Raw genomic sequence first — 14604 nt, 5'->3', positions numbered from 1 at the left:
TACATATTTGGGCTGGAGCTGATCACAACCTCATCAGCTCATTTTTGGAAGACGATCGCCATTTTGTGCTATGGGGGATGTCCCTCACTCGGTATGACTTTTAAAGTTCTGGAAAGCAACCCTCTCTTCATTGCTTAAATTGCCCCCAAACATTCCACTGTTCTCTAAAACGTAAAGCCTGAAGTTTCTTCTCAGACATCTTCTCGGGTCAGAGACTGCTAGAATGTGGGGAACCAAGAAATTCTCCCCAGGGTTGGTTTGATACATCAACTGCCTCAAAACACTGGAAGACTCTTCTTATTGTAGATGGTTTAGTGTTTTCAGCTATAAAACCAGGAACTTGGGTGAGGGGCCATTGCATGACTGTTACTGAGGGAAGTCAACAAATGTGTCTTTATCAATCAAGGGGTGCCTGTCCTGGCTCTGAGAGCTGGGAGCTCATATGGACTCGTATGGGTTCCTCACAGGAGCGAGGGTGGGAGGCTGAGCTGGTTCCTTTTCTCCTGGCTCTGAGAGTCAGAAGCTCTTATGGGCTCCTCACGGGAGCCAGGGTGAAGGCTGAACTGAACGGGAGGAGGGAGATGACTAATACTCAACTCAAAAGCGTGGGTGCTGGCTTTTCAGATGGTTTCTCAGAACCACGGTTGTTATGACAACAGAGATCTAGTGTTAAAAGGGCTCTATTTTATTTTGCTTCTCTCTTCTAAGTAGAGGAAGAGGATGAAGGCTTTACTTCATTGCTGAATCACTTCAGTTTGAAACCAAGAGGGCTCTTAGAAATAACACAAATCCCCCCATGAATCTGCAGCAATACTTAAAAATTTGGACATGCTTTGGATTTCCTCAAAATAGGAGCCAATCATTCTGGTTTTAAAAACATTTTACATTACTTTGAAAAAAATACCTTCTTGTGTACATGTGTACAGTGCGTGGGGTGCACACTTGTATGTCAGCGCACACATACGTGTGTAAGTGTGTGTGGAGGTTGGAGGTCAATGGTCGATATCTCTCCTCCGAGGTCCAGCATCTCACTGTACCTAGGTTAGCTAACCAGACAAGCACCAGGAATCCTCCTGTCTTCGCTTCCCCAACTCCGAAATTGCAAGTGTGAACCTCCCTCCGCACTTGGCTTTTTGTGTGGGTTCTAGGAGACCAAGTTCAAACACTCCTGCTTACACGGCAAGCGTGTTATCTACTGGGCCATCTCTCCAGCTCCTGACTGACTTTTTCTAGGTCTTCAGGGTCTAGCTGAGTGCAGCTAACCTTTGGGCTACACATGGAAGGAACCCAGCACAGACCACACTGGCTATGCTAAGAAGATGGCCTAAGTGTTGTATACATTCACAGGGTAGACAGAAGGTTGCAGACTCTGGCCAAGTGCAGATACTAGCCTGCTCTGGATCGCTTAGTGTCTTCCTCATTTCTGGCTTCTCTAAGTGGATGGAAATACTGCGTTGCCTTTCTGTCCTCCCTCACAGAAAATTTAGATCCTGGAACAATTTTATGAGTATTATTCTATTTGTCTTTTCGTTTGGTTCTTTGGCAAAGACGGCGGTTGGAACCCTGTAACGGTGATTTCCCACCAGCCTGCCCAGTGGCGCAGCTGGCATGCGAGGCTCTGGGCAATCAGTGTGCCCTAATGGAGCTGAGTCATGCTCGGCAATTGTCTGGCTGAGGAAGTTCCAGGCTACTGCACCTGCTTTGGGTTCCAGTGCTGAGTGAGCACCCTACCCCTCATTTCACGTTCCCACACTCACAGACTCTGTCCAGGGCAGCTAGTTTCCAGGATGGGCTATTTCCACCGGGGCTGGCTGCATCTTGAATGCCAATGGCTTGCTGTAAGCAGCACAAATCAGATATGATAAGGAAGATACAAAAAACAAGCTGGAAATTTGAATCTGCAAGAAAGCAACCATTCTTTCAAAGGAGGTAGAAATAGAGACAGAGGAGATAGGAGAATAGGCCAGTTTTAACTGCCATTTGGCTCACCCGCATAGCCAAAGTGCTAGTGTGTCCTCAGATGACCCTTCCAGTGTCTCTGTGGGTGAACAGTGTTTCCTGCCTTCCACCACCTCTGCCCTGGGGCTTGCCTGGGATACTACAGGGGATCACAATACTGTCTTCTGCCTTTAAACAGTTAGAATCCTCCTAACTCTTTAAAGCTGTGATCTTCTTAGACTTTGAGTTGCTTTTCTTATTCCTGTGCCAGAAAAGCAGACAAAAGCAGCTTATGTAAGGGAGGGTTTATTTGGCTCACAGTTTAATGACCCAGTCCTTGAGAATGGACAAAACTGTTACAGGTTTTGCCACGGCTCCTTTGAACTCGGATACTAAAGGTCACTTCCTAGCAGGAGGACGCCAGGCTCCTCTTTACATGTGTGTCGGTTCCTCAAAGTCAAGAATTATGCTTGTATGTTCAACCTTCAACCAGGACATGATAGGTTCTTTAGAAATATTTGTTTGTGAAGAAATGGTCTGGTTAGAGAGCTTAGGTGCCGGTACAGGTCCCAGAGTTCTCAGCACGCAGCAGAGTTGCTATTTAATGACAGCCGCTTTGATCCCACCCACCCACCCCAAGAAAGCCCGAAGCACAAAGCAGAGCCTTTAATGCAGACTAGAGTGAAGCTGAAGCCACTCCTCACGCCCTCTCGACAGACTTTGCGGCTTGAATGATCCTGTCAGAAAGCTTCAGTTACTAGTTACTTTTTGTTATTGCTGTGGTAGAATATCTGGCAAGAAAACATAAAGGAGGAAGTGTCTATTTTGGCCCACAGTTCCAAAGGGCACAGTCATCATGGTGGGGGCATGGCTGCTGGAATAGCACCGCCAGTGCCAGTGAGAGCTACGTCACAGCTTCTTCACAGGTTGATAGATCAAAGAGCATGGTCTGGAGTCAGAGTGGTGCTAATGGCTTACCCACAATGCCCACTGTCTCAACTCTGCCCCCAGAGCTTCCTTAGTTTCCCAAAATATGTTTACCAGGTGGGACCATGTGTTCAAACGTATGAGCTTATGCCCTGGCCCAACCAAGGCCTTCCTGAACTTTGGGCTTCGCAGTCTTGTTCCAGTCTCTGAAGACCCAGTACCCAACCTGTCGAGAAAATTAAAATAACTCCCCAGAGTCCCACTCCATCTGCTCCCTTCTGGGGCCACAGCTCACAGATTTTGCATGCTGATTTCTGACTCCTTGGCTGGAAGAACTGCTCAGATTTCACTCACCAGTGACGAAGACTCAAGTCCTGCCTGCCTGTAAGATCTGCAAATCCTCAGTGACTTTTGGGTGTTTTCACCTCTCTCTGTAGTTTTATAATCCCACAGTGTAGGGTTTCACACTTCACCTTTCACCTGATAGCCCTTGGTAGAAGAATGCAGGGAAGCGTTGTTTTGATATGATATACCAGAGACTGAAGGAACACCTCCCCCGTAAGGAAAGTCTAGTGTCGTGCCTTGAAGCTGTTTTTTTTTCATTCTGGCTAAACATATTCCACAAGATAGAAAGTCTGTAGCTATTCATCTCTCATTTCTTCTCTTTGCTGTCTTCATGCTCTAGTTCACTAGTTATATGTTTGTCTCTTGTCCATCCATCCATCCATCATCCACCCATCCATCCACCCACCCATCCATCATCCATCCATCCATCCACCCACCCACCCATCCATCCATCCATACACCCACCCATCCACCCATCCACCCACCCACCCATCCATCCATCCCTCCATCCATCCATCCATCCATCCATCCATCCATCCACCCACCCATCCATCCATCCATCCACCCACCCACCCATCCATCCATCCATCCACCCATTCATCCTCCCATCATCCATCCATCCACCCATCCACCCATCCACCCACCCACCCATCCATCCACCCATCCATCCACTGAGGCAGGGTCTCATGGATCAAAGACCTTGGCTTGAACTCTCTATGTGACTGAGGATGGAGACCTTGAATTTCTCATCCCATTGCCTCTACCTCTGAAGTGATGGGATTTCAGCTGTGTCTCACATACCTGGTCTATTTGGTGCTGGCACTGAACCCAGGACTTCATTGTGCTCAGCAAGCACTCTTTAAACTGAGCCACACTCCCCAGCTCCTTGTTACATTTTTATTCACCTACTTCATTTTCACTTCAGTCCCCAGATTTACTCCCCTTCCCCCAGCTCCACTGGGCTGGAATCTTGACTCTTGTTAACAAAGGCTCTGTCTCATTCTTGGCCTTTGGTTCAGATGTCATATACTTTCTTGAATTCTGGACACTTCTTCTCCATCAGTGGTCCCTGTGGGTATTTTAATGGGACCTGCTCTGAGTGCTGGAAGATCCTCTTAGTTCTGAAGTCAGAGGGTTTAGGCAGAGACACTAGGTCACCTGAAGTTCAAGTGCAGGCAGATACATGTAATTCTGGTAGAGAGCCCTGTGTCACTCTTGGATCCCAGGAGAGAGTGAAGAACAAGTTGAAGAAGCCGTAGAGTCTTCTGCATGTGGAGGGGCAACTGACAGGGCAGAGGGAAGCACACAATTTCCCCTTCCTGAAAGTGCACCCATATTTCATCTTCCCAGGGAGCTGCCACGAAGGAGGTGTTTGGACGAACTTTCTAGTTATAACACCACAAAAACTGGATTCTCTCTCCGAGCTGGCACGGCAGCACTGAGGAGATGGAGAGTTCTTGAGAGTGCCGCATACCTTACCAACTGTCCACATTCCTGGGGAACTGTCACTTGTTCAGCACATATAACGAGATACGACAGGATTAGGCATTCCTTCTGGAGCCAGAGGGAGCCACTGCAGGTTTGTGAACACCGGTGCCCTAACTGAGCATTGTAGAGGCAAAAGGTGGCAGAGCCAAAAGATAAACAAAGGCAAAGTCTTCTATTTGCCATCAAGTATCCATCTTTCATGTTCACACCAAGCGGCTTTGCTTTCCAGGAGACCGTATGGATTATCTGCCTCTCCGTCTACCTGAGTTCTGCCCTATCAACAGACCAAGGCAGTTTCTTTATTCATTAATGGTAATCACAGCACCCAGTGGGCATTCCAAGATCAAACTCCCATTCTGAAGCAGTCTAAAGATCAGACTCCTGCTCCTCTCTTAGGTATCTCACAAGTAAAAAGACACTGGTCCAGAGGTGCCAGAGGTCTTTGAAACTCTTGCATCAGAAACACAGGATGAAAACTAAACGCATGTTTTCTTTTTATGTCAATACCAGAATAAGGCTTACATTTTGGAGGGAATACATAAGCAATAAGGAAGAAAGAAATTAGCTCAAGCTGTCTTACTTTTTGTTGCTCTTATAAAATGCCATGATGAGACGCCACTTACAGAAGAAACACTTTATTCTTGGCTTACAGTAGAAAGGGAGAGTCCATAATCTGGGAAAGACAAGAGGTAGGTGTGACATTAGGGCCAAGCTTAAGCATTTGAAGAGAGGATGTCTAACCCTATAGGCAGAAGTCTTAGCACTGGCCTTTAAAGTGTACCATCAGAGAATAGCCACAGAAACACCAAATGCTGGCCAAGGCCATTCTACCGACTTTGGCAATTGCCTGGGCTCCCTTGCCTCCTAAGGCTTGAGGATCACTGGGTCCTTGCTTCAAATGTGGTCAGGAGGGTTCCTGGGACTGGGCCTGCCCCAATCCCTGCATAATCCATGCATTGCCCTAATCCATGCATTGGGTCATGTCCAAGGTGCCACCAAGTGGGACATGGGCTCTTGTTTTTCCTCGTGACCCTTGTGGCATGAGAACATCAAACACAGGCCATTATTCAGGTAACGTTTTAGACCTGGCCATTGATGACTGAAAAGACCCAGGTTCCCTTAGCTGACCACTGTCATCTCTGACAGGAAGCCCTGGTAGTCATTACAGTATCAGGGCAATCCATCTCCTTCCTCTTGGACACTGGGGTCACTTGCTTGGTCCTGATGGAGTTTTGGGGACCCACCTCTCCTTCTCATCTCCCTATTGTCGAGGCAATTGGACAGTCTTATCAGCCTCACCAGACCCCACCACTCAATTGCATTTTCAGGGGTATTCTTCTCTCTCATTCATTTTTGGTTGTGCCAACCTGCCTTGCACCCCTACTGGGAAGGGATCTTTTAGCCACAGGGGGGGCCTCTATTTCTTTTGCTCCCCCAATTCACCTGACCCCAGACTCACCAGCAGCCCCTCTTTTCCTCCTCCTAGACACCCAACATACTGATTCCAACACCCATTTCCTCTGCAGCCTCCCAGGTGACCCCCAAGTCTGGTACACCCAAACCCCTCAATTGCTAACCACCATCACCCCCCATAATCGCCCAATTACAGGACTCGAGGTCAGTGCCCACTCTCACTCCAGCGCCTCACGGGACTTGAACCTATCATCTCTCACCTCTTAAGGTTGTCTATTATCTATTTCCTTTATCACCCTAACAGTTGCAGTTAAGTAGTCCAAGGGATCTAATGCCTGGCTCAAGACCTCCAGTTCATGAATTCTATAGTGGTCCCACTCTACCCTGTTGTGCCTAACCCTTGCACATGTCTCTATGCCCCCAGGAACCTCCCATTTCTCTACGCCTCTCAGCACCCAGTCACAAAACACTTTTGCTTTCACCTGGACTGGCCTACCCCAGGGTTCGGGATAGCCCTCACCTGTTTGGCCAGACCCTTGCTTCTCCCCAAGTCTAAACTCATACAGTGCATAGATGACCTTCTCCTCTCCAGCCATCCCTACAAACTAGCCAGCTAACACCTCTGCTCTTCTACATTTCTTGACCAGCTGGGGCTATAGAGCCTCACCATCTGAGATCCAGCCGTCCACTCTTCAGGTCACGTGCTTGGGACTAGCCATTACCCCAACCTTGAATAGAAAATGTCTAACCCAGTCTCTTGCAATTCCCTCTACTAAAGAAGAATTTTATCGTTCCTAGGAACATCTGTCATCTCACATTCCCGGATCCCCTCCTTTCCCCTCCTTGACGATTCCTTATATGAGGCAGCCCTTGGCCCCTCGCATGAACCCTTCTTACTCCCCTTACTAAGCCCCTTCTAAAGCTCCAGCAGGCCTTCCTCCAGGCCCCAGCTGCTACATCTCCCAGACCTAACCTGCCCCTTCCCCCTCTATGTAACAGAGAAAGAGGGATATGCCCTTGGGATCCTAGGCCACCAACTGAGACCTTCCTTTGCACCCGTAGCATACCTATCAAAAAAAACTAAACCTTAACACCCAAGGATGGGCAGCCTGACTATGCACTTTAGCAGCTACTGAGTTTCTCATTCATGAATCAAAGAAGCTAACTTTTGGGTCGCCCATCACTGTCTTCTCTTGTCACTACCTGTCCCATCTCTTCACTTGCGAAGGTGGACAAACTCTACCTGGAGATTCTTTCCCTCCACGTGGTACTGGTAGAAGAGGCTATACTTACCTTCCAATCTTGCCCACCTCTCAATATCTCAGATCTTCCCCCCTACCAAATACCAGCTACTCCTTCTTTTATTCTTACATTGAAACCCTAGGGAAACTACTGCCACACTCCTCCCACATACGGGAAGGCACATTGTCTCAGGGCACCCATACCTAGGACGCAGATGGCAGCTATGCCATTGTATCAGCCACTGAGGTGGCTGAGGTATAGGCCCTCTCTGTCCACACCACTAATCAACTAATAGCTCTCACCCTTGCCTTTCCGTTAGCACAAGGACGATCCCTGAATGTTTACACAGTCTCCAGATATGCTTCTCATTTCCTCCCGTTCCACACTGCCTTCTAGAAGGAACGTGTACTTCCTTTGTAAGTACAGCAAAAGGAGGATCCATAACCAGCTCAAGTCAAATTATAGCCCTGTTAAAGGCCTCCCATCTCCCCACAGCTACAGGAATTGTTCACCGGCAATCCTACGGGACCGACAGCTCCATCACCTCTAGAGGAAAAACTGAGCAGACGAGGCAGCTAGAGCTGCAGCCCTCCAACGGCCAGACTCACCTCCCCATCGCAGGACATCCTTGCACTCCAGCCCACACCCTCACTGTCACTCCCTGACACTTGGCAAGTTCTGTCCTATCTACACCAGCTCTTTCACCCTAATTGCCAAGCTTGTCACTTTGTCAAGGCCCGCCTGCAGCCCACCCCCGAGGACTTGCATTTCTTAAGCACTATTACTGCCTCGAGTAAAGTCTGTCAAATGTCAGACCCCCAGCTCCGGAGACTGCAGCCTTCCTTTTCCTCCCCACCAGGCCAGAGGCTCCCTTCTGGGGACTGACCAGCAACTTGACTTTACCCACATGCCCACAGTCAGAGAGTTAGGTTCTTCCTGGTCTTGATGGAGGCATTCCCCACCACCAACGTGAGGGCTAGACAGTCTCCAGCCTCCTCAAGGAGGTCATTCCGTCAGATAGTGGTCCTGAATTCACCTCCCAGATTTCCCAAATCCTATCTAAAGCCCTCAGCATCCCTCGGCATTCTCATATCCCATGCCATCCCAGGTCCTCAGGAAAGAGAATGAACTAATAGTTACCTAAAAAACACTCCTTTGTCAAAATGTCACTGCACCTCCCCTAGGTAAAGCTCCTGTCCTGGGCTCTTCTCTGGTTCCAGGCTCTCCCCAAATGAATCGTGCCATCTCGCCATGTGAGCTCATGTCGGTGGCAGGTTCTAACCACTGATCTCTCAGCTAAACCCTCACCTCTCCTGGATCACCTGCTTCCACCCTTTCTCTGCCATTTCTGCTTTCTCCTGTGGAACTTTACTGACCACTCCCTACCCCGACCATGCACCAATCCCTGTCCATCCCCGATCAGCATTGGGGGTCAGATCCTTCTCTCTCCTGACCAACATCCTTCACCCTTTCTCCTAAATGGCAGGACTCCTTCAAGGTAATCCTTGTAACCCCACAGCCGCTAAACTCAAGGGCCTCCCTTGTTGAATTCACTTATCCCACCTCAAGTCCCTCACTCCCCAGCCTCAAGACAATCTTCCCTCATGCACACCAACTCTAACAGGACCGTGCTTCCTCAAGCTCCAGAGGACACCAAGATCAACTGCCTTGTCCCCAATTCCAGAAGAATGAGGCTTTACCTGCAAGCCATGCTCAACTCTACTGGCCTGAGAACCCCACATGGAATGAATGCTTTTCTTCCTGGCCCTCTTCTCATTCTCCCGTCCCTACTAATCACACCCTGCATCATTAATTCCTTCTCTATGTATCTCCAATGGCACATTCAAAAAATCTCTACTAAAACAACTAATCAGCTGTTGTTACAGGACTGCCAGCCGCTAGCCACAGAGCTGGAGGCGCAAGCGAGAACCAGTAGCACCCCAGAGGTATTCGTGCCCCCAGACTCAGAAAAGAGACTCACAGGACAGACTTCAGTGTGACTTTTTTTCCTATTCCTTTATTTCAAAGTTACCCACTCTATCATGGCCACCTCGGCAGTCAAGCACCTATGTTTCCTGGTAAGCTGGATGAGAAGTGGACGTCAGGGTGATGCTGTGACGATGGCAAGGACCAGTGCTGAAGGCTTGTCTGTGTGAAGACAGGAAGGCTTAAGTGGTGAGAAGAAAGGGTGGTTTGAGATGGACAAAAGAACGAAACGTGTTCCTGATTTCTCGCACGTGCTATGCTGCTGTTATATTAAAATGGCAAAGGTTCATAGTCTCACAGTAATGATAAAATTCTGGTAAACTGTTAATCTAGCCCTGGCAGAATACCACCACTAACAGCATAGTCACGAGCTCAGGGGTTTAAACTCCCTTTGGTTGTTTCTAACCATAGACTTAAAAGGTGCCTTTTATTGTGCTAAAAACACCTGCCACAGCTTTCCAGATAGAAGAAAGGGTGTTCATACTTTCAACCAGAATCATTCCTGGGTCACTTATGACTCAAAGGCATGAGTCTATGGCCGTTTCTACAGTGTAAATTTCAGTACAGGTTACAAACCCTCGGAATGCTAATGTGTCTAAAACTTGTATCTTTTTGTAAACTCAAAAACCTCTTGTGAGCTCAAGGGGGTCGACTTGAATCCACCTGGAACAGGTCAGATGCCTTTCAGATAAGCCCTGTCAATCAACAGCCTAAGTTTCTCCCTCTTTTCCCACTCCCTCCCTCAATTACCAGGACCTAAGAAAAACATTTCCCCCTAAACTTAACTTTACCTTCTGCTCTGCCAGCATCTTGCCATGTCCAGGTGTCCCCTTAATTTGCACCTGGGACAGCTTCAAAGTGGGAAGCCCTAGTGTCCAGCTCCAGACTGCTTCAGCTGGAGACCTGCACTTTTCGAAAACCAGACGGTCCCACAGAGCCTGGACAGCAAAGTAAGACAGCCAGCTATCCCAGGACTTATCCAGCACCGCAGCTTTCTCAGGTTCCCCGGGTCAGCAGGAAGCAGTCTTGAGGACACAACACCCTCATTTCCTGTTTCACCTGCTCTTCACCTTTCTATTTTTTTCACCTTTTTGTAATAAACAAAAGGAAGAAACATTGGCATTCAGGCATTACACTGGCCCACCCTTGGGGTCTTCAACTGTGGCCGCTAGCGGCACTTCTTGCGCCTAGGCTCTTATTAGTACTCAGGCATCTACACTGGCCAGTGGTAAGGTTCCGGACAGAATATGTCATCAAGACACCGCTGCTATGCAGAGTTCTCCTTGTGTGCATGCGCTATACCTCTTTATAAAAAGCAGGCCCATCCTGTCTCTCTTTCTCTCTGTCCTGCTGCTCCCAAGCCCAGAGGCTGATCTCTGCATCCTTCTCCCGCAATATCTCCCAGGTGAGCTCTGTTGTATGGTGTACTTTCCTGCCAAACAACAGCAGCAATTCTTCGGTAACATGACACCTGATTCCTGCTGTTCCCACTCCCCCTCCCTGAAAAAGTGAAAGTCCAGACGGCTATCCAATTAGTCCAGCCTAGATATTTGGGCAAGAGCATTGACCTCCCCCATTCACCACCCCAAAACACAAATTGGAACCTTGGTGTTTTGGTTCAAAAGACCCATGGTGGCCTGGCACCGCATTGGGAAGATTACCAGAAATAGATTTCATCATTGCCCTCTATAGTCTTTGCCTTTGTGTCTGCAGAGTTAGGGCAATTTACTGCCCTTCTTTAAGAATTCTGGTGAGGGGCGGCTACGGTGAACGGGACGACCGGCGTCTCGAGCTCGGGGCCCGCGGCCACTTCGGGCGCGATCTTGCAGGCAGCGGCCGGCATGTACGAGCAGCTCAAGGACGAGTGGAACCGGAAGAGCCCGAATCTTAGTAAATGTGGAGAAGAGCTGGGCCGTCTGAAGCTGGTTCTGTTGGAGCTCAAATTCCTGCCAACCACAGGGACCAAACTGACCAAACAGCAGCTCATTCTGGCCCATCGGGGCCCAGTGGAGCATCCTATGCAAGGACATCCCCTCCTTCGAGCGCTACATGGCCCAGCTCAAACGCTAGTACTTTGATTACAAGGAACAGCTTCCTGAGTCAGCCTACATGCACCAGCTCCTGGGCCTCAACCTCTTCTTCCTGCTATCCCAGAATCGAGTAGCTGAGTTCCACACAGAATTAGAACGCTTGCCTGCCAAGGACATCCAGACCAATGTCTACATCAAGCACCCTGTGTCCCTCGAGCAATACCTAATGGAGGGTAGCTACAACAAGGTGTTCCTGGCCAAGGGAAACATCCCTGCCGAAAGCCATACTTTCTTCATTGACATCCTGCTGGATACTATCAGGGATGAAATCGCAGGATGCATCGAGAAGGCCTATGAGAAAATCCTTTTTGCTGAAGCTACCCGGATTCTCTTCTTCAACACACCCAAGAAGATGACAGACTACGCCAAGAAGCGAGGTTGGATCCTGGGTCCTAACAACTACTACAGTTTTGCCAGTCAGCAGCAGAAGCCAGAAGACACCACCATCCCCTCCACTGAGCTGGCCAAACAGGTCATCGAGTATGCCCGGCAGCTGGAGATGATTGTCTGAGCCTCGGCCAGGATGGGTGGACATGGCTAGTCCAACAAACCCAGTATAGGCTAGCCTTCAATAAAGGCGGATTAACCTTTTATGGGCCCTAGTCTCCCAGTGGGACCGTGGGAAATAGTTGCTCCTGGAGAATTGGGAGTTTGGGGGCCTTTGGGCCCCCAGGGTATGTGTTGTCCAGCAGCCATTGCTCTGGGTTTTACGTGTAGATTACCAGTGGCCCACAGGAGAGCACAGGCCCAGATTGAGGACTCTTCTAGCCAGCTGTGGATGCATTGTGGTGCTGGGCCAGGGGACTAGGTTTTTTCCAGTGAAGTACCATGTGTCTCAATTTTAAAAATGTTGGCCATGGATTAAATAATTTTTCAAATAAAAAAAAAAAACAAACAAACAAAAAAAAAGAATTCTGGTGAGGAAGGTAGGGCTTGCATACCCGCACTTTACACACAAGGGGCTGTAAGCATAGTTAGAGCACTTGAATTTGCAACTGTCATCACAAGCTTGCTAGGTCCCAGTTATAACCTACCTGTACCAGACTGCATCAGGGTATTTCCAAATCATCAGGTCTGACACTGAAATGAAAAGGATGTCAGTTTACAAGACAATATGTGCATGTGTAACTGGTTTACTATAACCTTCTATTTTATGTTGTATGGATGTTAAAGAAGTATACAAGTAAACAGCTGTTTCTGTTGTGTAAGCAGAAAAGAGATCTTCATAATTCCCAAGGTAGGAACATTATCAAGAAGCATTAACAGCAGGTAAAGCTGATCAACACTTGTGGTCATCCCTAAGGAGCAGGCAGGGCTAATCAACACCGGTGGTCATCCCTAAACAGCAGACAGGGCTGATCAACACCGGTGGTCATCCCTAAACAGCAGGCAGGGCTGATCAACACCGGTGGTCATCCCTAAATAGCAGGCAGGGCTGATCAACACCGGTGGTCATCCATAAACAGCAGGCAGGGCTGATCAACACTGGTGTTTATCCTTAATAATAAGGAGGAGGACTGAATAAGCAAATATGCCACTGGCCACAAACCATAACCAAGCAGTAAATTGTTTCAACATTGTGCTCAAGGAAGATAAATTAACTAAAGGTCCTCAAGGAAAAATATGCAGATTTTTATCTCTCACTTCATGAGATAAAAATACTTGATGAATTCTACTAAGTTAGTGTAAAATATTAATAATGCAGAGTATAAATGTTTTTAACGTACCAACAAAAGCATATCCTGAAACACTAGGCCAGTCGGCTCCCTAAGCAGGCTGAGGTTAAGGCGCAGCACAGAGTGTGTAGACAGAAGGCATCTCACTGCTGCAGTGAATTCCTCTGATGTCTCACTGCTGCAGTGGGTTCCACCGACACCTCACTGCGCTTAACATCATTTGAAATACTTTCTTTTTTAAAACATAGGTGTGTGTGTGTGTGTGTTTCCATGCACACAGCATGTGCCAATCCGGAGAAACAGAGTTCAAAGACTTGGCAGCCGCAGCTGTCTAGTGGTTTTCTTATTAGAATGTGCAAGGACCGTGCTGGGTTTGTAAGGACATGGGAGGTAAAGGCAGGAGGATCATAAATACAAGACCAGTTTAAACTACATACTTAGTTTGAAGATAACCTGGGCGACATAAGAACTTGTTTCAAAAGAAATGACAACAACGAAGAATAAAGGAAGATTCAGAAGAGAGACAAGACCAAATTACACGTTCCATGTAGCACAGTATTTACAAATCACTCACAGAAGAACGAGGAGAGAGTCTCCCAGTTAGGACAGAGACACAGAACCCAAGAGAAGGAAATGATTTGAGAAGCCAGCCACCACACCAAGTACTTCTGACATAGCGCACTGGACAGACAGTGAATTCGGTTCCGTTGTGTCGTTGATCTCATTAGAGGGGCATGGCTGAGAGGGAGCGGTCACAGACCCACTGTGGGGGCAATGGGGCTGCAGGAAAGCAAGTTAGCTGTGCGAAGGAGATGTGACTTTGAGCTTCTGTTCCCAAAGAAAGGACACGTGCGTGTGTGCTGATCACAGGAGAGAGTGTACGGACATGATGAAGGGAACAAATTCCAGGAGAAAGAGGAGACTGGAATCAGACAGCGGGCTCACCCTCACTAGAGGCGTTGTGACTTCTCCCACAGATGAGGAGAAACAGGGACTCTGGTGCAGGCGGGATAGAAGTTTGGAGATGGGGAGAAAAGGAAGTTCTTTGTCTAGTGCCTGCTTTGATTTCCTTGGTGAAATACAATGCAAGGTCCAGGGTGGAAGGGCACAGGTACGTGGAATTTGAGGAGACAGGATGAAGCAGCTTTGAAGTGTGACAACTTGCACGTTGTCTGCTCCGGTGGTTGTGAGGTTTGTGATCAAGTTATATTTTGTGATTGTTATATTGCTGAACCATTCAGCTACAGGGATTGCAAGTCCAGAATAGATCACAGGAGGGTTTATTCAGGTTTCAACTTAGCCCAGCTGGTTCCATATGAGGAAAGTGGACTTATTTAGTGGTGTGGTGCATGCACGTGTGTGTATGTGTGTGTGTGTGTATGTTCTTTTACATGCAGGTGCATGGGTGTGTGCGCACACATATGTGGAGGGCAGAGGGCATCCTTGGCTGTTGTTCTTCAGCAGTCATCCACCATGCTTTTTTTTTTTTTTTTTTTTTT

At 48.1% G+C, this 14604-nt stretch overlaps 1 pseudogene; it reads left to right on the top strand.

The window, feature by feature from the left end:
* LOC130872640 (26S proteasome non-ATPase regulatory subunit 8-like) overlaps positions 1 to 12303 on the top strand; it is a 71203-nt pseudogene extending 58900 nt beyond the window's left edge.
* The last annotated feature ends 2301 nt before the right edge of the window (positions 12304 to 14604 follow it).

The sequence above is a fragment of the Chionomys nivalis genome, chromosome 4, assembly GCF_950005125.1.
Source record: "Chionomys nivalis chromosome 4, mChiNiv1.1, whole genome shotgun sequence".
In the NCBI taxonomy this organism is placed as follows: domain Eukaryota; kingdom Metazoa; phylum Chordata; class Mammalia; order Rodentia; family Cricetidae; genus Chionomys; species Chionomys nivalis.
Note: the sequence above shows the minus strand (reverse complement) of the source record. Positions and strands in the feature narration are given on the sequence as shown.